Raw genomic sequence first — 23,721 nt, 5'->3', positions numbered from 1 at the left:
TTGTTATGCCTTTTTTATTCCTACTTACAAAAAACCTTTTGAGGAGCAATAGGGTGCAAGTGAGGGAGGTTAACCGGCCCAATGAGATGCGGTTCGCAACGCCTTTGTTATGCCTTTTTCACTCCTCAATACAAAACCCTTTGAAGAGCAAATAGGGTAGACGACCATAGTGGAACGAGTATTTCATGACCCCCTTAACCTCACTGCCTCCAAGTGCTATGGCGCTCTACGTTAGCCTAATGGAAAATTTGAAAATCCCAATTAACAAATGGGATGGCCGTTGCCTATAGTGATGTAGAAAGCCGAAATTTCGAGGACTATCCATCAGTTGGAGTATAGTCAAAGTCAAGTGGGGGAGGATTGGTGGCTAGTAGGGACATGTCTCACTAGGTCTTTGCAGCTAGGTTGTGAACTCCTAGTTGAATTTGCTAGTTCTCATGGCTTGGGGTTTGCCATTGACTATGAATTGGTAACCCTTTCCAACCAATAGTCAAAGCATTGCCCAAGAGAATTTGCTCCCAACTTCACCCATGCAAGATTTTTTATTCGCTCATAAATGTCTTTTTGCTCTAAAAAAGATTATTTATTTTTTATAAATCGACTTACACGAGGCATAGATTGGGAGCCATTTCCCTAGTGGGAATATGTTCTAGTTTGTCTTTCATCATATTGGCCTTGCAAAGCTCATGAAGGTTGAAAGCTACTCGAATCCCTTTGCAATTATGAGAATGGGAAATCTAAGAAGATAGGTGAAACTTGAAGTATTCAAGCTTTGAATATGCCAATGTTATCAAGGGCCAAAACTCGGATATGGAGCATGGATCTTGTCCAAAGAAAGCTTTATGTGACTACCAAGTGAAGCTTCGTAGAATGTTGAGAAAATCTATAGCATAATTGAGTCACCTTTTCCTTGAGTAGATATTCAAAATTTTGTGGTTGGACTATGTTGTTATTTACTTGCCAAGGTTCCATGGTTTGTTTAGAGCGAATACATCCTAGGTAAAAATTCACAATGCTATGTTGTTAAGCTTGCTTGACCACACTTGGCCTTTGTGTTAGAACTTCTAAGGTTGATGGAGTGATTGAGTACCTCTAAAACTGGAGATACTCCATGAACTAGGTGAGTTCAAAAGACATGGCGGTGATTCATTGGTATGTTTTGCATTCTCTCTGAAGGGAGTGTGCGCGAAGTGGAAGCACATGAGCGGAATAAGAGCTATGGTGGAAGAAGCAAGAGCAAGAGAAAGAGAAAGAGATGCACAAAATGTGAGAACCCCAACAATCACAATGTGTGTTTGGCCTTCCCTTTATTCAAATGTCTTTAAAAGAATAAAGAATGAAGTGATAATGATGGGTGCTTGTCACCTACAATGTATAGGTGTGCTAGTATTGTTAGTATAGTAATACATGGGTAGCTAGGCACATGTGCATGTATCCCCAGCAACCTCCCACTTAAAGGACAATGTGCCCCTAGCGAGGAGAGGACAAGAAAAGAGTAATAAAGGACAAATGCACAGAAGTATAACAAGACGAGGAAAGATGTCATCTCATCCAACACCCATCAACTTTCTAAGGAATGTAAAACACTCCGCTAAGAGACTTTTCATTAGCAGATCTATAGGATTTTGGTCAATTGAAATCTTGACAAGGTCAATCGACTTGTCCTCAATGACCTCTCTGATGAAGTGGTAACGCACCTCAATGTATTTTGTCTTCGCATGGAAGACTGGATTCTTGGTTAACTAGATAGCACTCATAGAATCCACATGTAGAAGGACCACATCAGTAATACCGAGGTCTTCCACCAAATGGCCTAACCAGAGAGCCTCCTTGCGAGCCTCAGTGGTGACTGTGGCTGTAACATACTTGGTCTCGGTAGTAGAGAGAGCCGTGCATTTCTGCGCCCTGGACATTTAAGAAACATCACCTCTCCAACAAAGGTAAAGACATAGCCAAAGGTGGACTTTTTACTATTTGCATGTCTTATATAATCAGAGTTAAGTGTACCCCACGACTCCTGTATCTAGGCCACCATAACATATGCACATAGTTGTTGTGCCCTTCAAGTATCTCATGATACCCTTGATGACATCCCAATGTCGTTTGCCAAGTGTAGCCATATAGCATGCCACAACTCCCACATCAAATTCTAAGTCAGGAAAAGTGACTATCATGGCATATATTAAACTGTCCATGGCAGATGTATAAGAGATCTTGGCCATCTCAACCTTCTGCTCATTAGACTGTAGACAATCGACATGACTAACTTTCATATGACAAGTAGAGGAAAACCAATAGGCTTACCATCTTGCATATGAAACTGCTCAATGACTTTTTGCATATACTCTTGTGATAGATAAAGGAGCACTTTTGCACAATCATGTGTGATACGCATCCCAAGGATGTGTGAGGTTTGTCCCATGTCCTTCATCTCAAAAGCTATTCTTGAGTTGAGTTTTCAAGGCATCCAACTCATCATGAGCTCTCCCAACAATAAGCATATCGTCCACATAGAGTAGCAAAATCATAAGGTTGCCATCACGAGCCTTCTTCGTGTATAAACACAAATCCATAGCACTACAACTATATCCATGTGAATGCATAAAATTATCAAACTTGTGGTACCATTCCTTAGGTGTCTGCTTAAGGCCATAAAGGCTCTTTCTCAACTTGCATACTAGGTATTCCCTGCCTTTTTCTTCAAATTCCTTAGGTTGTTGTATATAGATCTCATCATGTAAGTCCCCATAACACAATATTAGTGAGTTTAGAAATCTCCCAATTTTCATTTTTCGAATACTAAAAAGGTGGCACCTGGATAACATACCCATAAGTTTCTCAAAACCATATGATGTGATCTATCATTGGAAAGTGCTTGAAAAATGGAATCTATTGAGCTATAGCACGCTCAATTTGGAGTTATAACGTTCAAGTTATGACGAATCCAAAGATTTGACCACGTGTCCCAAACTTATGGGAAATTCCCATATTCCCCAATATGGTGTTCCATGTAAAAAAGCCGTCTTTATATCTATTTGATAAAGGTCCAAAGGAGTCAAACTCTGATTACATATCCCTGTCCCATGAGTGACTATAATCTTTGTGCATAGCCTCATCATAAGAGAGGCTCACCTATATTTTTCACCATAACATAATCCATGGAGGGTGTAAAGTGCTCAAAGGCGGACATCTAGCTCTAGTAGAGCATCTCAAAGTAGGCTGATCCTACACAACAGGTGGGGCTTGGGCCACTAGAGTATCAACTACAGTAGCAAGCTATCTAGCTAGTTGTACGGGAGCAAGAGGCTTCTCTTGAAAGGTCACCCTACGTACCTCAACCACCTGGTCATGCTGCTTATGCATATTTTCCTCAGGGAAAACAACATCATGGCTATAGATAACCTTGTGAGCTTGTGGATCCCTTAGGTGATAGCCCATCTCACTTGCATCCCCATAACCAAGAAAGGTGCATTTCACGAACTTAATATCCAACTTATTGCACTTATCTTTGGGAACATAACAAAATGTATCACAATCAAAGATCCAAAAATGACAGAATGCATCACAACCAAAGATGCACAAATGAGCATATGATGGAGGTTTCCTAGTCTAGACCTCCTTTGTAACCTGGCAATCAATAACAATGCAAGGGGACTGGTTGATCAAGTGTATGGCAATAGTAATTACCTCAGCCCAAAAGTGCTATGGTAAGCCCACCTGGCTAAAAATATTTGGACTCTCTTCTGAATCGTCCTATTCATGCATTCAACAATACCATTTTGGGGAGGGGTATAAGGGGCGGTCAATTGATGCTTAATACCCTGTTGAGCACAAAACTACTCAAAAGCTTTTGAGATATACTCACTCCCATTATTTGACCTTAGGTATTTCAACCTATACCCAAACTGGTTCTCAATAAGAGCAAACCAACGCTAAAAGATAGACAAGACATCTGGTTTCTGCTTAATAGGGTGAGCTTAGACCTTACAAAGTACTTTGCACCACCTAGCGATTGACAGGGCATGGGACCACATGCATCCAAATGAACAAGAGCCAAAGGCTCACCCATGTGCTTCATGTCATATTTCTTATATATACTATATGTCTACCTACCATATAAACAATGATTGCAAGACTCACCCCCATTATTTGACCTTGGCTATTTCAACCTATACCCAAACTAGTTCTCAACAAGAGCAAGCCAACACTGAAAGATAGACAAGACATCCGATTTCAGCTTCATAGGATAAGCCCAAGCCTTATGTGAGTAATCATCAATGAATGTGACAAATTACTTCTTTGCACCAACTACTAGCGCGATTGACAAGGCATGGGACCACATGTATCCGAATGAACAAGAGCCAAAGGCTCACCCATGTGCTTCATGTCATACTTCTTATGCGTACTACGTGTCTGTCTACCATATAAACAATGATCATAAGTCTAAAAACACTTATAGTCTAGGGGCGGAAGATATTGTAAACTAGTAAGCATTTTCATTCCTTTCAAAGATATATGCCCAAGGCGACGATACCAAAGAGATATATGTGGAATTGCAGCCACAACCAAAACATGGTGAACTGACTCAGATACATGCAAAGGATAGAGGACACTAAACTTAGCACCATGTGCAATAACAAGATTTCCACGAGTAATCTTCTATGGGGAATCACCAAAAGAGACAACATAACCTACATCATCCAAGGTGCCAGCTGAGATAAGACACTTTGTGAGAGCTAGTACATGACATACATCATGAAGAGTGAACATGCTGCTGCCTGAACCAAAATGTAGCTGGACATCATCAATACCAACTATCTCCAATGCTAGGTCATTACCCAAACGGATAGATCCAATCATATTGGGATAAGAGTGAAATCACTGTCTATGAGGAGTCATAAGAAAGGAAGCCCCTAAATCTATCAACTAACACTGAGTATATCCTAACAAAGCATCAACTAGTTATTGTGAAGCATTCAAAGAAGAAGCTGCCAAGATAAGATCATTAGATACATCAGGTAACACCACATTAATCTCCTCAATCTTGACAATGGACTTTCTAGGTACAATACAGTGATAATCATCCTTGTCTTGCACTTTACTCTTGTCCTTTTCCTTGGGCGTGTCTTCTTGCATTTAATGACACTATGGCCGAATATGACATGCTTTCCCACAATAATGACAAGTAAGACCTGGCTTACAGCCATGAGACTTATTGTGAGACTGTTCGTGTATCCTAGACTAATACCTCTCAGAGTCTCTACCACGACCATTTCCATCTTGCTGCCAACCTCTCACATTCAATGCATGTGACATACAAGAAGCATCCACATTCTTTTTGTTCACCTCTTCTATCAAGAGGGCACTCTCAACATCCTACAATTTCTTCCCATCCTTAGCACAAAGAGTCGTACGAAAAGTGTCCTACGACGACTTAGGTAGAATACCAAGCATAAATAAAGGATGCAAAGTATCCTTGACCTCAATCTCTTGTGAAGCTAAATGGCTGATGATGGAGTGAAACTCATTTAAGTGTGTAGACATAAAAGTCACTTCCTTCATACAAAGGTCCATTAACTATTTTAGCAAGTAAACGTGAGATACAAGACTCTACTTGTCATAAAGATTCTTACTCTATATCCAAAGCTCATATGTAGTTTGATTTCTAGTTACAACATTGTAGTAAACCTGCTTAGAGAGCAATAAAATGATTGTGAACTTGCATAGCTCATCCAGTTCATCCCAATCCTTAGTTGACACCCCCATTTTTAACTGATCTAACCTGTAAATTTTGCACTAAAATTTGCCATATCTGGGTTTTTCAATAGCTGTAGTTGTCCCATCCAGTTTCTCATTATTAAAGATAGCATTGTCGTGAGAACCACTAGCCATAATGAGAGCAAGCAAGTGCACAGAAGAGCAAATTGAGCTACTATAATATCTTGCAAATTAGCCCCAAAACCAATGCTAAATCAAGCCAAAAACAAGATGTATTAACAAAATAATGACCTATCCACAAATTATAGTTAAGAAACGATAAATACGAGTGATTGTTGTGAAATAGAATGCATAAAACTGAAATGACGGGTGGTTGTAATAAATTGCAGCAATATGCCAACAACCAACTGTGAGCAACCAAGAGGAAAGAAGCCAAGAATAATTGGCATTGAAGACTATCACAACTGCAATGTGTCAAAAATCATATATGCAATAGGTGTAGATGTCATGCACAGGGTAGGTCTCAAGGGTAAATGAAGAGAACTGCAAATGCATAACCCATTGAAAAAAGCTCAATACATAACCCAAAAGCATATAAATACTACTAACAATACCCTGACAGATATAAGTACCATGTCCAAGCCAAGAGATCAAATTAGCCCACAATAGGGTAACTGCATCCAATAAATATATCAAGAGAGTATGTACATGTTACGACGATGAGTTCCACTGTCTCATTGTAATAAGCTCAAGCTCAACTACATAAACCAAATGCTCTGTAGTAGTACATCCAAGTGCCAATGTGGCTCAATACATAAAGCTGAATATCTCCTAGTGAAGAAAAAGTCGAATGCCAAATGAGAAAGCAAAGCTTAACACATCATCTGAATGACATCCACACATTCAAGATCCATAGAGCATACATCCATAAGCATTGAACCTAAGTAGTACCCATGACTCTGACCGAAGCATCCAAGGACAGGAATGATAGCCAATGTCAAAGCATCCAAGCTTCAATCTCAACTTAGGAGCATATCATAAACATATCCATATGCATACATGACAAGCAAAGTGTCTATACATCCAATACGTGGTACCCGAGTAGCTTCAAAGCATAATGAGTATAATCTTTATCATACAATTGCTTTCTATCCACTATGAACAATAGTGATATCTTTGTTAAAACTAAGCAAATGAAAGCTCAATCGCAGCCCAAAAGCATTCTAAGACATGCATCGAGCATCCCCAAGTGTCAAACTAACATTTGAGCATAAATATCAAGCCCCGGAAGCATCAAATGACAAGATGCATATGCTTTTCCTAGATAAATGACATTCAGCCATGTTATTATAGCAATGAAATCTCTGAGAAAAGTGAGCCAAATGTGTGTTGAAATTACGAATAGACATGGACATTCATATATGAATAACAAGGCTAGTACAAAACAATAGAAAAAGGTGTAACAACCAACACAATGCAACAAGGGATTGTGATATTCTTGTGATTCCTAATTGTGTTGTATTAGTCTAGGGTGTGCCCTGAAGAACACAATGTGATGAGCAATTTGGGGATGCTCCTGGTGGACTGTAATCACATTATATCAGTGTAGGGTGTTTTGATAATTTATTACAAGATAAGATTGATGGTGTCTAAAATTTATTTTTTGGTAGCGAATAGACAAAATTAATGGTGCCCTTCCATAGTGGACTAAAATCCCCATTAGGAGTGGAAAACATTAAAATTGAAGACCAAGAGGCCAAATAACAAAGAAATTGTGAAAATACCCATTGTGACTAGCACAACACAACAAGGCCTTTCCAAACATTTTGGGATTACCTTATAGTGTTATGCTAGTCACAATAGGCACTTTCCTACTTTGTTTGTGATTCGGCCACCATGTGTCTGTTTGAGGGTTTTTGATTCGATGGGGAAAAGGGTAGAAAGACGACACTAGGAGGTCAAATTACTAAGTAATTGAAAAGGTACCCATATTGACCAACCCAATGAGAGAAGGACTTTCCAAAATTTTTGGAAAGCATTCTACAAGTTAGCATAGTACTTTCCCAATTTCTTTGTAATTTGGTGTTCATGTGTATGTTTTGATTTTTTGACTGGGATGACAAAAAAAAGTGCTCAAAATAGAAGGGTCCATGCATGATAAGGTGATACATTAGCTACTAGGTTTTTGGATGAGAGGTGGCCACACTTGATAGTTGATATTCCAAGTGGTGGGGGGGCATAAATATTTCACATGCAAGAATGAGATATAGATTCTTTTTTCTATCTACCACATTGTTTCATGAGTGCATGTCATGGGGGATCATACCTTCTTCTTTTTAGTTTCTCATCATCTTACTGGTTTTTTTTCTCCCATCATCATGGAGACTAGAAAGAGAAAAATGCCTTCAAGAAATACAACATCATTTAGGACATATTAGAGTAGATGACGAAGACAAACAAGGAAGAAGGGTTTAGTCTAAAAGAAGAGTAAGTTGATAAACAAGTAGAAAGATCTAGGAAGCTACAAGGTTCATTAAGTAAACTCATGACCTTTAGAAGATTCGATCCCTTCTCTATCGGTCTCGTAACCTCATGTGAGCACACTAGCTTTTATGAAGAAGACGTCTAGATGGCAGCTTGCACATGTAGACTTTGATAGAAGAGTGTTTTTTGCATGACAAAGGAGCAGGTCCATGAGTTCCACAATCTCAATGATACTATAGAGATCGTAGGATGCTTATTCAGGATGATTTCAGGTTTGATGACTAGATGACCATCTTATTAAGGTTCCTAGGAGATGAAGCAAAGTGAAATGCAAGTCAATAAAGAAGGAATTTTGGCCGATACATTGTTCATGTCAATCTACTAGGACCTAGGAATTATCACATGGAGGGAACAACAGCCTTTATCAAAGGCTTTCTCTATGGGCATCTTATGGGATTGGTTAACTAGGTGGAATTTGCAAAGAGCATTGTGGCCAAGATGGACTCGAGGAGGCTCCTAGCAAAAAATAGAAGTGGGGGCAGCATTCCACTCAACTACTACACCTCAGAGTTCTCGATGGGTTGACAATGGTCACAGAAGTAGATGATTGTGATGCAAAAGAAGGGGTAGTTTTGAACACATTGGCACACATGCATTTCGGTCTACTACCACTTTCTTATTTACATGGTCTCTTGGAGATGGTGGAATGCAACCACCACATAGCTATATCAAAACTTATTGAGATTGTGGAGCAGCTAGATGGGGCAAAAGCTGAATTTCATCATAATGAGGGAGCCATGGGCCTAATCAAAAGCTTGACAAGACATCTCAAAGATGCCAAAACTTGTTTCAGAAAGCTCGAACTGACTGGGTACATTGATGCTATCAAGTTTGACGAACTCAAGAGTAAAGTGATTGTACTTTCTATGAACAAGATCTGTTGATGATCTGAGTGCTATTCAAATAGAGTTTGACATGAAAGAAATACATGCAAATGTCAAAGGTTCCTAGATGAAATTTGTTAGATAGTTGTGAGGTAGAAATTGATTTGTGTTGCTAAAAGTACCATGTCCAAATATTGTAGTTGGAGATGTGGACATGGCTTACATGCCACTAACCTGTGCTACATGTGGGTTGGTAATATTTGATGAGGAGACCTTGGGTATCTTCATGCTACCTTGTATGCATGAATATCACCTATATTGTGTGAAAGGTGCGGGATCTAGAGCATGGCAGTGAGTTATGGTGGATGGAAGGAGAAGTGTGGACTCATGATGGAGAAGACAAAGACACTGTTTGTTACACAAGTGAATTAGGTTCCAAGACTGAGACTTGGACTCATAAACACAATCTTGTGTATGTGGTCAATGACACTGACACTTCACTGAAAAGAAAAGAGTACTATCATTGCATTAAGAAAAGGAAGCAAGTACAATGCTTTATAGGAAAGTAGGAAACTGCAGTAAGCACCACTGTGCATATGGGATAGGTTAGCCTGCATGTCCTTGGCCTTGAAGCTCCATACAAAGAGGCTGTTTAGTGAGTGTGATTGCTGAATCTCAACACCCCTCCTCAATCACAACTAGAAAGGCATAAAGTGTGTAGAGGCTGTAATGAGAACCACCTGCAAAGTGTAGGCACACCACAAACATGGTAGACACCAGAGGCTATAAGTGTGGGCACCAAAACATGATGGACATCTAGAGGTTGTAACAGGGGCCTCATAAAGTGTACAGGGACTGTAATGTCAAGTTACATGAGGAGTTTACAAAGCTTATGGCAAGAAGCATTAGGGCAAGGAAATACAAGGCTTTTAAAACAGTCTATCAGAGTAATGATAGTAGAAGGACTGATGAGTCTTATCCTTCCGATCCTGGTGGTCTTTATCTTCATCTTCTTCTTCATCTTTTGGTCCATGGTCTTCTTCTTCTTTCACGGCTGCAAGATAGGCCTTTTGGGACCTCTTTCTAGCATGACAGAACTTCTCAGTGTGTCCGGTCCTTTTGCAGAAGTCACAGAAGAGCGGTTCCTTTTTACCTTTGTATCTGTTGTTTACATATAACATTTGTTCATCCTTTGAAGTGCTGGGCTCTTCTTTGCTTTTAAGTTTCTTTTCTTCCTCTAGCAGAGAGGCTTTAATATCAACAAGTTGAGGATCAGGCATGTTGGTTAGAGTGGTTGATACATTATCATAAGCAGGAGGCAAACTTTTTAACAAGACACCAATACAAACATCTTCATCCATTTTTAGCTTTATTCCTGCAAGTTGAGTAAGCAGGCTTTCCATGTAGTTCAGATGGGATGCCAGGGATGTATGAGGCTTCATATCAAGTCGGAAAAATTCAATTAATAGACCATACTTAGACGACTTTGACTGTGCACCAAATAGGGTATCCAATTTATCCCAAGTGTCATGGGACGTGTCACAGGCATCCACATGATGGATGTAGCTGTCGCCCAATTCCAGTTTGATGATGGCTTGTGCCTTGTCATCATTCTTCTACCGAGTAACTGCAAGGTTCGCATCTCGAGGTTTCTTCTCTTTGCCATTTGTGATGGCCCAAATACCCTTCTTCATCAGGATGAGCTTGATGCGGGTTTGCCGAGTGTGGAACCCAACTCCTTTGAATCGAGCATTTGGAGAGTCTTTTCCCATGTTGAGGTTGCAAGATCAGCAGCAAATCAACACCAGAATTTTGAGATTTTATCAGTAGAAGAGCAGATTGCAATGTGTCAAGAGACATAGGTAATGACCGTGTGAAAACACACTATGTCAGTGTTGATGTTGAGCTTGATTCTTCTTGTTCGGGATCGTTCGATTGTTCTTCAATCTTCTCAGGTCCTTCCCCTCCTTGATTTGGTGCTGGAACAGTAGATCAGAGTGGCAGTGGGTTTCTCCAGGTGGTAGGAGAGAAAAAAATGATGAGATTTTTGAGCTTTGATGAAACTGGCTATGGCTGACAGTTTAGGGTTTCAGATAGGGGACTGGTTTTTTGCAGATTGCAGGAGCTATGGTTGATCATTTCCAAAACTTTTTTAATGGAAATGTAGCTCTTTCCAAGGCCTATCAAAGCCCTATGATCTTCATCAGCATCGTGACGTGTGCAGGCGGAATTCGACGTACGAACAGCAGCAGCGCAGTCTGGACAGCCACGACGAATTTTCGCAATGCTGGAGTTACAAGTCACCAATGTTAGGGATTGAGGTGTTGGGATGAAGCGCCTTGAAGTGGGGAAAATTTCTCAGAAGGAAGCAAGTGAAGATATGCCCTGTAAGTGGAGATCTAGCTCCTCCAACAGAGGTAGGTTGCAGGTTGGCTATGGCTGCCAAGGGGTAGAGAGTGAAAATGGAGTTGGAGATGAAGTCAAACACTTGAGCTGAGCTCGATAGAGATTGTGAGAAACTGAGAGAGCAGAGAGAGGACCTGAAACATGCTAAGCCATGCTCAGTTGCGCTCTGATACCATGTGAAAGGTGCGGGATCTAGAGCATGGCCGTGAGTTATGGTGGATGGAAGGAGAAGTGTGGACTCATGATGGAGAAGACAAAGACACTGTTTGTTACACAAGTGAATTAGGTTCCAAGATTGAGACTTGGACTCATAAACACAATCTTGTGTATGTGGTCAATGACACTGACACTTCACTGAAAAGAAAAGAGTACTATCATTGCATTAAGAAAAGGAAGCAAGTACAATGCTTTATAGGAAAGTAGGAAACTGCAGTAAGCACCACTGTGCAGATGGGATAGGTTAGCCTGCATGTCCTTGGCCCTGAAGCTCCATACAAAGAGGCTGTTTAGTGAGTGTGATTGCTGAATCTCAACACCCCTCCTCAATCACAACTAGAAAGGCATAAAGTGTGTAGAGGCTGTAATGAGAACCACCTGCAAAGTGTGGGCACACCACAAACATGGTAGACACCGGAGGCTATAAGTGTGGGCACCAAAACATGATGGACATCCAGAGGTTGTAACAGGGGCCTCATAAAGTGTACAGGGACTGTAATGTCAAGTTACATGAGGAGTTTACAAAGCTTATGGCAAGAAGCATTAGGGCAAGGAAATACAAGGCTTTTAAAATAGTCTATCAGAGTAATGATAGTAGAAGGACTGATGAGTCTTATCCTTCCGATCCTGGTGGCCTTTATCTTCATCTTCTTCTTCATCTTTTGGTCCATGGTCTTTTTCTTCTTTCACAGCTGCAAGATAGGCCTTTTGGGACCTCTTTCTAGCATGATAGTACTTCTCAGTGTGTCCGGTCCTTTTGCAGAAGTCACAGAAGAGCGATTCCTTTTTACCTTTGTATTTGTTGTTTATATATAACATTTGTTCATCCTTTGAAGTGCTGGTCTCTTCTTTGATTTTAAGTTTCTTTTCTTCCTCTAGCAGAGAGGCTTTAATATCAACAAGTTGAGGATCAGGCATGTTGGTTAGAGTGGTTGATACATTATCATAAGCAGGAGGCAGAATTTTTAACAAGACACCAATACAAACATCTTCATCCATTTTTAGCTTTATTCCTGCAAGTTGAGTAAGCAGGCTTTCCATGTAGTTCAGATGGGATGCCAGGGATGTATGAGGCTTCATATCAAGTCGGAAAAATTCAATTAATAGACCATACTTAGACGACTTTGACTGTGCACCAAATAGGGTATCCAATTTATCCCAAGTGCCATGGGACGTGTCACAGGCATCCACATGATGGATGTAGCTGTCGCCCAATTCCAGTTTGATGATGGCTTGTGCCTTGTCATCATTCTTCTACCAAGTAACTGCAAGGTTCGCATCTCAAGGTTTCTTCTCTTTGCCATTTGTGATGGCCCAAATACCCTTCTTCATCAGGATGAGCTTGATGCGGGTTTGCCAAGTGTGGAACCCAACTCCTTTGAATCGAGCATTTGGAGAGTCTTTTCCCATGTTGAGGTTGCAAGATCAGCAACAAATCAACACCAGAATTTTGAGATTTTATCAGTAGAAGAGCAGATTGCAATGTGTCAAGAGACAGAGGTAATGACCGTGTGAAAACACACTATGTCAGTGTTGATGTTGAGCTTGATTCTTCTTGTTCGGGATCGTTCGATCGTTCTTCAATATTCTCAGGTCCTTCCCCTCCTTGATTTGGTGCTGGAACAGTAGATCAGAGTGGCAGTGGGTTTCTCCAGGTGGTAGGAGAGAAAAAAATGATGAGATTTTTGAGCTTTGATGAAACTGGCTATGGCTGACAATTTAGGGTTTCAGATAGGGGACTGGTTTTTTGCAGATTGCAGGAGCTATGGTTGATCATTTCCAAAACTTTTTTAATGGAAATGTAGCTCTTTCCAAGGCCTATCAAAGCCCTATGATCTTCGTCAGCATCGTGACGTGTGCAGGCAGAATTCGACGTACGAACAGCAGCAGCGTAGTCTGGACAACGACGACGAATTTTCGCAATGCTGGAGTTACAAGTCACCAATGTTAGGGATTGAGGTGTTGGGATGAAGCGCCTTGAAGTGAGGGACAATTTCTCAGAAGGAAGCAAGTGAAGATATGCCCTGTAAGTGGAGATCCAGCTCCTCCAACAGAGGTAGGTTGCAGGTTGGCTATGGCTGCCAAGGGGTAGAGAGTGAAAATGGAGTTGGAGATGAAGTCAAACACTTGAGCTGAGCTCGATAGAGATTGTGAGAAACTGAGAGAGCAGAGAGAGGACCTGAAACATGCTAAGCCATGCTCAGTTGCGCTCTGATACCATGTGAAAGGTGCGGGATCTAGAGCATGGCAGTGAGTTATGGTGGATGGAAGGAGAAGTGTGGACTCATGATGGAGAAGACAAAGACACTGTTTGTTACACAAGTGAATTAGGTTCCAAGATTGAGACTTGGACTCATAAACACAATCTTGTGTATGTGGTCAATGACACTGACACTTCACTGAAAAGAAAAGAGTACTATCATTGCATTAAGAAAAGGAAGCAAGTACAATGCTTTATAGGAAAGTAGGAAACTGCAGTAGGCACCACTGTGCATATGGGATAGGTTAGCCTGCATGTCCTTGGCCCTGAAGCTCCATACAAAGAGGCTGTTTAGTGAGTGTGATTGCTGAATCTCAACACCCCTCCTCAATCACAACTAGAAAGGCATAAAGTGTGTAGAGGCTGTAATGAGAACCACCTGCAAAGTGTGGGCACAGCACAAACATGGTAGACACCAGAGGCTATAAGTGTGGGCACCAAAACATGATGGACATCTAGAGGTTGTAACAGGGGCCTCATAAAGTGTACAGGGACTGTAATGTCAAGTTACATGAGGAGTTTACAAAGCTTATGGCAAGAAGCATTAGGGCAAGGAAATACAAGGCTTTTAAAATAGTCTATCAGAGTAATGATAGTAGAAGGACTGATGAGTCTTATCCTTCCGATCCTGGTGGCCTTTATCTTCATCTTCTTCTTCATCTTTTGGTCCATGGTCTTCTTCTTCTTTCACAGCTACAAGATAGGCCTTTTGGGACCTCTTTCTAGCATGATAGAACTTCTCAGTGTGTCCGGTCCTTTTGCAGAAGTCACAGAAGAGCGGTTCCTTTTTACCTTTGTATCTGTTGTTTATATATAACATTTGTTCATCCTTTGAAGTGCTGGGCTCTTCTTTGATTTTAAGTTTCTTTTCTTCCTCTAGCAGAGAGGCTTTAATATCAACAAGTTGAGGATCAGGCATGTTGGTTAGAGTGGTTGATACATTATCATAAGCAGGAGGAAAACTTTTTAACAAGACACCAATACAAACATCTTCATCCATTTTTAGCTTTATTCCTGCAAGTTGAGTAAGCAGGCTTTCCATGTAGTTCAGATGGGATGCCAGGGATGTATGAGGCTTCATATCAAGTCAGAAAAATTCAATTAATAGAACATACTTAGACGACTTTGACTGTGCACCAAATAGGGTATCCAATTTATCCCAAGTGTCATGGGACGTGTCACAGGCATCCACATGATGGATGTAGCTGTCGCCCAATTCCAGTTTGATGATGGCTTGTGCCTTGTCATCATTCTTCTACCAAGTAACTGCAAGGTCCGCATCTCGAGGTTTCTTCTCTTTGCCATTTGTGATGGCCCAAATACCCTTCTTCATCAGGATGAGCTTGGTGCGGGTTTGCCGAGTGTGGAACCCAACTCCTTTGAATCGAGCATTTGGAGAGTCTTTTCCCATGTTGAGGTTGCAAGATCAGCAGCAAATCAACACCATAATTTTGAGATTTTATCAGTAGAAGAGCAGATTGCAATGTGTCAAGAGACACAGGTAATGACCGTGTGAAAACACACTATGTCAGTGTTGATGTTGAGCTTGATTCTTCTTGTTCGGGATCGTTCGATCGTTCTTCAATCTTCTCAGGTCCTTCCCCTCCTTGATTTGGTGCTGGAACAGTAGATCAGAGTGGCAGTGGGTTTCTCCAGGTGGTAGGAGAGAAAAAAATGATGAGATTTTTGAGCTTTGATGAAACTGGCTATGGCTGATAGTTTAGGGTTTCAGATAGGGGCCTGGTTTTTTGCAGATTGCAGGAGCTATGGTTGATCATTTCCAAAACTTTTTTAATGGAAATGTAGCTCTTTCCAAGGCCTATCAAAGCCCTATGATCTTCATCAGCATCGTGACGTGTGCAGGCAGAATTCGACGTACGAACAACAGCAGCGCAGTCTGGACAGCGACGACGAATTTTCGCAATGTTGGAGTTACAAGTCACCAATGTTAGGGATTGAGGTGTTGGGATGAAGCGCCTTGAAGTGAGGGACAATTTCTCAGAAGGAAGCAAGTGAAGATATGCCCTGTAAGTGGAGATCCAGCTCCTCCAACAGAGGTAGGTTGCAGGTTGGCTATGGCTGCCAAGGGGTAGAGAGTGAAAATGGAGTTGGAGATGAAGTCAAACACTTGAGCTGAGCTCGATAGAGATTGTGAGAAACTGAGAGAGCAAAGAGAGGACCTGAAACATGCTAAGCCATGCTCAGTTGCGCTCGGATACCATGTGAAAGGTGCGGGATCTAGAGCATGGCAGTGAGTTATGGTGGATGGAAGGAGAAGTGTGGACTCATGATGGAGAAGACAAAGACACTGTTTGTTACACAAGTGAATTAGGTTCCAAGATTGAGACTTGGACTCATAAACACAATCTTGTGTATGTGGTCAATGACACTGACACTTCACTGAAAAGAAAAGAGTACTATCATTGCATTAAGAAAAGGAAGCAAGTACAATGCTTTATAGGAAAGTAGGAAACTACAGTAGGCACCACTGTGCATATGGGATAGGTTAGCCTGCATATCCTTGGCCCTGAAGCTCCATACAAAGAGGCTGTTTAGTGAGTGTGATTGCTGAATCTCAACATATTGTTTTGCTAAACTTGCTCAGAGCATAAGCAAGTGCATGGAGCCTAGGTGCAACCAAGGCTTCTCTTAGCACATCAAGTCTTTTATGTTGTTTGACAATTGTGCATCTTCAAATGAGTGCATTAAGAGAGATACTCATTAAAATTTATATTGTTGTAATAAGAATACTAACTAGTGAGATTTTTCTAGGATTATTTTTGTTATAGTTGATATATTTGGTAGCTAGTTATTATGTGGGGAGCTAACTAGTGGGTACTAGGGTGTATTGGTACGAGTAGTGTATGCATGGTTATAATGGAATTAGGGCCTCATAAAGAATGGATTCAAAGAGGATTAATTTTTCTAACCTTAGAAGCAAAGTGGGCTTAGATGTCATTGTAGAAATGTTAGATCTAGAGTATGGCTAGGTTGAAAGAGGAAGAGTGAGGTCATGAGGTAATAGACATCAAGACTAAATGCCACACAAGTGAATTAGGTTCCAAGATGGAAGCTTGGACTCATAAACAAAATCTTGTATAGTGGACTAACAATGAAACAGACACTTTGCTGGAAGTACAAAAGTACTATGACATTGCATTCAAAAAGAGAGCAAGTACAATGCTTAGACTAGGCTGCACTTTCCAGCACTGTGCATATGGGATTCTACATCCTGAGCCCACATTGCTCCATACAAAGAGGCTAAGGTGAGTGTGATTGCCAATATCTCAACACCCCTCGTCAATCACAACCAGAGAAGTACAAAGTGTGTAGAGGCTTTAGTGAGCAACCACATGAAAAGTGTGGGCACACCACAAACATGGTAAACACCAGAGGCTGTCTACAGAAAAGGCCAAGTGTGGGTACCAAAGACGTGGTGGACATCTAGAGGTTGTAACAGAGGCCTTGCAAAGTGTACAGAGGCTGTAGTACAAGGTTACATGAGGAGTTTGCAAATTTATGTAAGAAGCATTAGGGTTAGGCAATACAAGGCTAAAGAAGTCTATCAAAATAGAAGGATTGATGAGGTTTGTCCTTCTCCTGGTGGTGGTATTATTATTATTATTATTCTTCTTCTTCTTCTTCTTTTGTTCCATGATTTTCTTCTTCTTTAATATCAACTAGATAGGCCCTTCTGGACCTCTTCTTGGCATGACAGAATTTCTTTGTGTGCCTGATCCATTTGCAAAAGTCACATATCAGTTGATCTTTCTTGCACTTGTACTTGGTACCTATATATAACATTTGTTCATCTTTGGAGGTGCTTGGTTCTTCTTTGGATTTTACATTCTTTTCTTTTTCTAGCAAGGAGGCCTTAATGTCAACCAGTCTAGGACTAGGCATGTTGATCAATGTAGTTGACACATTATTATAGTTAGGAGACATGATTTTTAACAACACACCAATACAAATAACTTCATCCATCTTGAGATCAATTCCTGCAAGCTGATTTAAGAGATTTTCCATGTAGTCTAAGTGAGTTGCAAGAGATGTGTTTGATTTCATATCTAGCCTGAAAAATTCAATCAGTAATCAATACTTGGATGACTTTGATTGCGCACCAAACAAAGTATCTAATCTCTTCCATGTATCATTAGAGGTTTCACAGGTATCCACATGGTGGATGTAGCTGTCATCCAATTATAGCTTAATGATGGCATGTGCTTTGTCATCATTATTTTTCCAAGTGACTACAAGGTTCGCATCTCGAGGCTCCATTGGTAATGGCCCGAAGACCCTTCTTCATCAGAAAGAATGAGCTTGATGCGGGTTTTCCATGTGTGAAACTTGAACCCTTTGAACCAAATAATTGGAGAGTCTTTGCCCATGTTGGAGCAAAAATTTAGCACCAAAACACTCAGATTTGAGCAGCAGAAGATTTAATTGTGCCAAGAGACACAAGGAATGTAGTGTCAAATAACACTTGATAAGTATCAATAGATACTATGCTTTCAGGAACTTGAGTTTGATGCTTTGATGCTTGGATTTCTCCCCTCCTTGCTGATTGGACAGGAAATGCTTTCTGGAAATATCTTCAAAATGGATTAACTTGATTGAGGTTGATTATTAACCAAGTTGACTTGCAGTGTGTTGAAAAACACAAGCAATGGTAGCATAAAATTTCGTTATCCTTGATGCTTGTACTTTAATGAAAGCTTCAAATCTTCAAAATCTTTCCAAGGCTTGCTTATTGGATATTGAAATATTGCTAGAAACTTCAATTCTCAATGGATCAGAGTGGCACAGGTTTGTGCAAGAGAGAGAAAATGAAGGAAAAAATGAGCTTGAAGGTAAGTGGCTATGGTTGCCAGTTACAGTTTCAGGACATCATCCTGATATTTTGGTTGTAGTAGCTCACCCAATGAACCATTTGAGTTAAATTTTTGTCAAGAGGTAGCTCATATGATAAACTTCAAAATCCCTATGGAAGCCCTTGACATTGTGAGGCATGAAGATGGCGCCATTAGTTGAACAGTAGCAGGCTGCTGGCTATGGCTTCCTGTAGTACCACATCTGAGTAATCTTCTAATATCTCTATGCTGGAGTGGAATTTTATCAAGCCCTCTTAGCTAAAGTAAGTCACCTATATGAACAAAAAATGCTCTATGATAACTTGTGGAATAATGCCCACAATGGGGAGAGAGAATAGGTCCAATATACAACGGTGAAATTTGCTTGTGTTTTTCAACAATATTGAGCTATATGTTGCACAATGTTAGGAAATTTTGGGCTAGAAAGATGCACCTTGACCTAAGGAACAAGTCTTGAGAAGAAAGCTTGAAGAGATATGGCTGCTCCAATAGAGGTAGATAGGTGCTATCTATGGCAGCCAAGAGAGATAGAGTGAAGATGGAGGTGGAAGATGAAGGGTTTATGTCAAGATGAGCTAAGCAAAGATTGAGAGGATTTGAAGGAGTGATTTGTAGAGCTGATCCATGCTTGACTAGGCTCTGATACCATGTAGAAATTTCAGATCTAGAGCATGGCTATGGAGGTTGAAAGAGGAAGAGTGAGCTCATGAGGTAACAAACATCAAGACCAAATGTCACACAAGTGAATTAGGTTCCAAGATGGAAGCTTGGACTCATAAACACAATCTTGTGTAGTGGATTGACAATGACACAGACACTTTGTTGGAAGTATAAAAGTACTATGACATTGCATTGAAAAAGAGAGCAAGTACAATGCTTTATAGGAATAGACTAGGATGCACTTTCCACCACTGCGCATATGGGATTTTGCATCCTAAGCCCACACTACTCCATACAAAGAGGCTAAGCTGAGTGTGATTGCCAATATCTCAACAGCCATGATGAGAGAATTGAGCAAAAAAAAGGTGATATTTGTAAAAGAAGGAAAAAAACAAGTGTAAAGTATCACCTTATAATGTCTATTTTGATGTTGTGAACATAATACTAGTTGTTAGCCTAGTGGTAAGGCCAAGGGCCTATATACTAGGGGTCTAGAGTTCAAACCCCACACGAGCAACATTGGAAAAGACAATCTTTGTTATTGAGAAAAAGGCTTAAATGCTACATGTAGCATTGAATTTCATGGTGCTTGTCTCCTAATAACGATGGTACTACTTGTACACGTGGCACACATGCCAAAATGTACAAGAATCTAGCCTTGAAATTCAAATATTTCTAATTAAGAATACTCATTTTGAATTTTATTTTCAATCTCCCTCCAAAACATGTTAGACAATGAGCCTATTTTTTGGAATTTTAAATTGCCAAACCACCTCACTTTTGGGAAAAAACCATATTGTTGGACCAATGGTAGAAAGACAACCTTTTTTGCAAGATAGAGATGTCAGAAGGAATATACTTGATGTTGTGCATATAGATGTTTGGGGGCCTACACAAAACACATATCTTGGTGGCAGCAAATATTTTGTCACATTTATTGATGATTGTTTAAGGAAGCTATGGTGGGTATATTTTACTAAGGAAAAGAATGATATATTTGAGCACTTCAAAACTTTCAAGGTTGCTATTGAGATATAAATAGGCTTTAAAGTGCTTGAGGCTAGATGGAGGGGAAAAGTTCCTCTCTAAAATGAGTTTAGTGACCCCTTGAGGTCTCATGGGATAAAGAGACAATTTACTTACAAGTATATCTCGTAGCAAAATGGGGTGCATAAATAAAAAATACACATATTACAGAAGTTGCATGGGCATTGATGGATAATAAGAATATGCCAAAATATTTTTGGTCTAAAGCTATTCTCATTGTTGTCTATAATTATGAGCAGAATTCCACAACTGTAGTTCATGGGATGATCCCCGAAGAATTCTTTATAGGCAAGAAGCCCGATGTGTCACACTTAAAACTATTTGGCTGTATTGTATATGTTCATATGCTAGATGAGCTACAAAAGAAGCTTGATCGAAAAGTTTAAAAATGTATTTTTATTGGATACTCTTTAGAGAAGAAATGGTATTGTTGTTATAACCTTGTCACATGTGAGTTCAGAGGAGCAAGAATGTTATATTTGATGAGATGAGCAGTTTGGTATGCATCTAGGTGATGCACTGGATGATGATGGTGATGATGATAGCTATGTGTAGAAAGAAAAAAAAGAATCATAGAGCCTTAGTGGAATAGAAACATCATTTGATACTACATCTACAATTAGCCCTTGATCTGGGAGACTAAGGTGTATCCCCACATCTTCAGATGCATCTACAAGTGTTGCAAGTAAATACAAAGGGAAGAAGAAAGTGTCAAATAGTAATGATGCATCTACTAGTCATTTGGGATTTCATGGAGATTTTAATGGTTTAGAGAGTTTGAATGATGAGTCTGATATTCCTTTAGTCAAGATACCAGGTGTACAGAGAGCACATGGTAATGTAAAGGCTTCACTCAGTGATCTAGTGGTATGTACATCTAACATGGTCACTTATCCTATTAAAATATTTGGTTTTGAAAGTTATGCCGTTCACCATTATGCTTATATGTTAAAGGTGCTTGAGGATGTTGAGCCCACTTGTTTTGAGGATATTGTTGGTCATGCTCATTGGGATGCAATAATGGATGAGGAGATGGCTGCATTAGAAGCTTGGGATCTAGTACCATTTCCTAAAGGCAAGAAAGCTATTGGCTATACGTGGCTTTAAAAAATCAAGCATAATGTAGATGGTTCTATTAGTAGATATAAGACTAGGCTAGTTGCAAAAGTCTATGCTCAAAGATATGGCATAGATTACGAAGAGACATTGAGTCTAGTTACTAAAATGACAACTATTAGGTGTATGATTGCTTTGGCAGTAGCCAAAGGTTGGAGTTTGTAGCAAATGGATGTAGAGAATGCCTTCTTGTATGGTGAGTCACAAAGAAGAGATATATATGGAGCAACCAATAGGTTATGAGAATTTAGAGCATTCTGCATACGTGTGCATGTTAAAGAATACACTCAATGGGCTAAAGCACCCACCTAGAGCATGGTTTGACAAGATCGGAGAGCACCTTATCAACATTGGCTTTTATGTTTTTGATGATGATCACTCACTTTATGCGAAAAATGGAGATGAAAGCTCGGTCATTATAGTCATTTATGTGGATGATCTAATTATTACAGATGATAGTGATAGTGGGATTGCTGAAGTTAAGTACCTTTTCAAGAAGAACTTTGAGATGAAGGATTTGGGTGAGTTGAGGTACTTTCTTGGTATTGAGGTGATCATATGTGATGATGGTATATGGATATCTCAAAGGTAATATGGCTTGGATATGTTATCCAAGTATGGTATAATAGCACGTAAGCCTCTTTCACTACTATTGGAGAAAAATGTGAAGTTGAGTGCTGAGGTTGGGGATGAGATAGAAGACCCTACTATATTCACGAGGATAGTATGGAGATTGATTTACATGACTGTCACAAGGCCAGACTTGAGTTATCCTATTGGCCTTGATAGTTAGTTTATGTAGATGCCTAGATAGCCTCATTTGGATGCTGTTAGATGCATATTGAGGTATGTGAAGCATATTGAGGTATGTGAAGTCCATTTTGCATTATGGGATTTTTTTATAAGGTAGGTAAGGTTATACAAATGTTTGGATACATAGATGTAGATTGGGCTAGTAGCATGTCTGACAGAAGATCTACTAGCGAGTTCATGCTTTCCCTTAGTAGTGTAGTAGTTACATGGAGCAGCAAAAAGCAACCTATAGTTGCTTTATCAAGTACAGAGACTGAGTATAGAGGTGCTACTATGGCAACATGTGAGATGGTATGGTTATAAAAGTTATTGGGTGATTTGGATGTGTATGGGGATGGTTTATTTGTCATTCATTGTGATAACATAAGCAATATGTAGCTAGCTAAGAAGCCAATGTTCCATACTAGGACAAAACACATCGAGGTGCATTACCACTTTGTGAGAGAGAAGGTACTTGTAGGAGAGATTGACTTTGGTATATGTCAACACACATGATCAAATAGCTAACATTTTTACAAATGCATTGGATGTAGAGAAGCTTCAAAAATTTTGAAGCTTACTTGGAGTTGTAGAGATATAGTTGAGCTTGAGGGGGAGTGTTGAGATGGCACGCTCAACACATGTAGACATTGATGATGGACCGCTTGTCTAGATGGATCCGCATGTTTACACTTAGCATGCCAATGGTCATTATGATCCTCACATGGCCACTGACTTATCACTTATTATATTTAGTTTATTGTACCTACATACATCTAGCATACTTATAGTGCTAGTCGATTAGTGTAGTGAGTCATGCATTGTTTGACTTAGTAGGCCACTTTCCTTTATGTTATATCTTATCTATACTTTATGTACATTGTATTGTGGGTGAGAGAAGAAGAAGAAACCAGCAAGAAAACATTTCGACCTCCATATCTCTTCTTGTGTCCTTGAGTGAGATTCCTCTTGTATGTATGGTGTGTGTTTGGCGCAACAGCTCAAGCAAGCCCTCCCCACCACATGCGATTTCTAATACACTCTTGAATTTTAGTTGTTAGGTGACTAGCCAAATTCATGACTGTATTAAATAATGTAGAAATAAAATCTTGAAGATTCTTCCAATCATATTGTAGTAGTAAAAAATATGAACATTTCATCTTTTTACATCTCCAAAAGTTATTGGATTGAGAGATATCGTGCCTACAAAACTGCTTCCTTCAAAGGTGGTAGCTAGAATTTTCTCCTTGGTTGAACAAGACTTTTC

Source organism: Lygodium microphyllum, chromosome 1 (assembly GCF_053477565.2).
Source record: "Lygodium microphyllum isolate KBCC chromosome 1, Lygodium_microphyllum_v1.1.10, whole genome shotgun sequence".
In the NCBI taxonomy this organism is placed as follows: domain Eukaryota; kingdom Viridiplantae; phylum Streptophyta; class Polypodiopsida; order Schizaeales; family Lygodiaceae; genus Lygodium; species Lygodium microphyllum.
The sequence above is the reverse complement of the archived record's forward strand: the minus strand, read 5'-3'. Positions refer to the sequence as shown.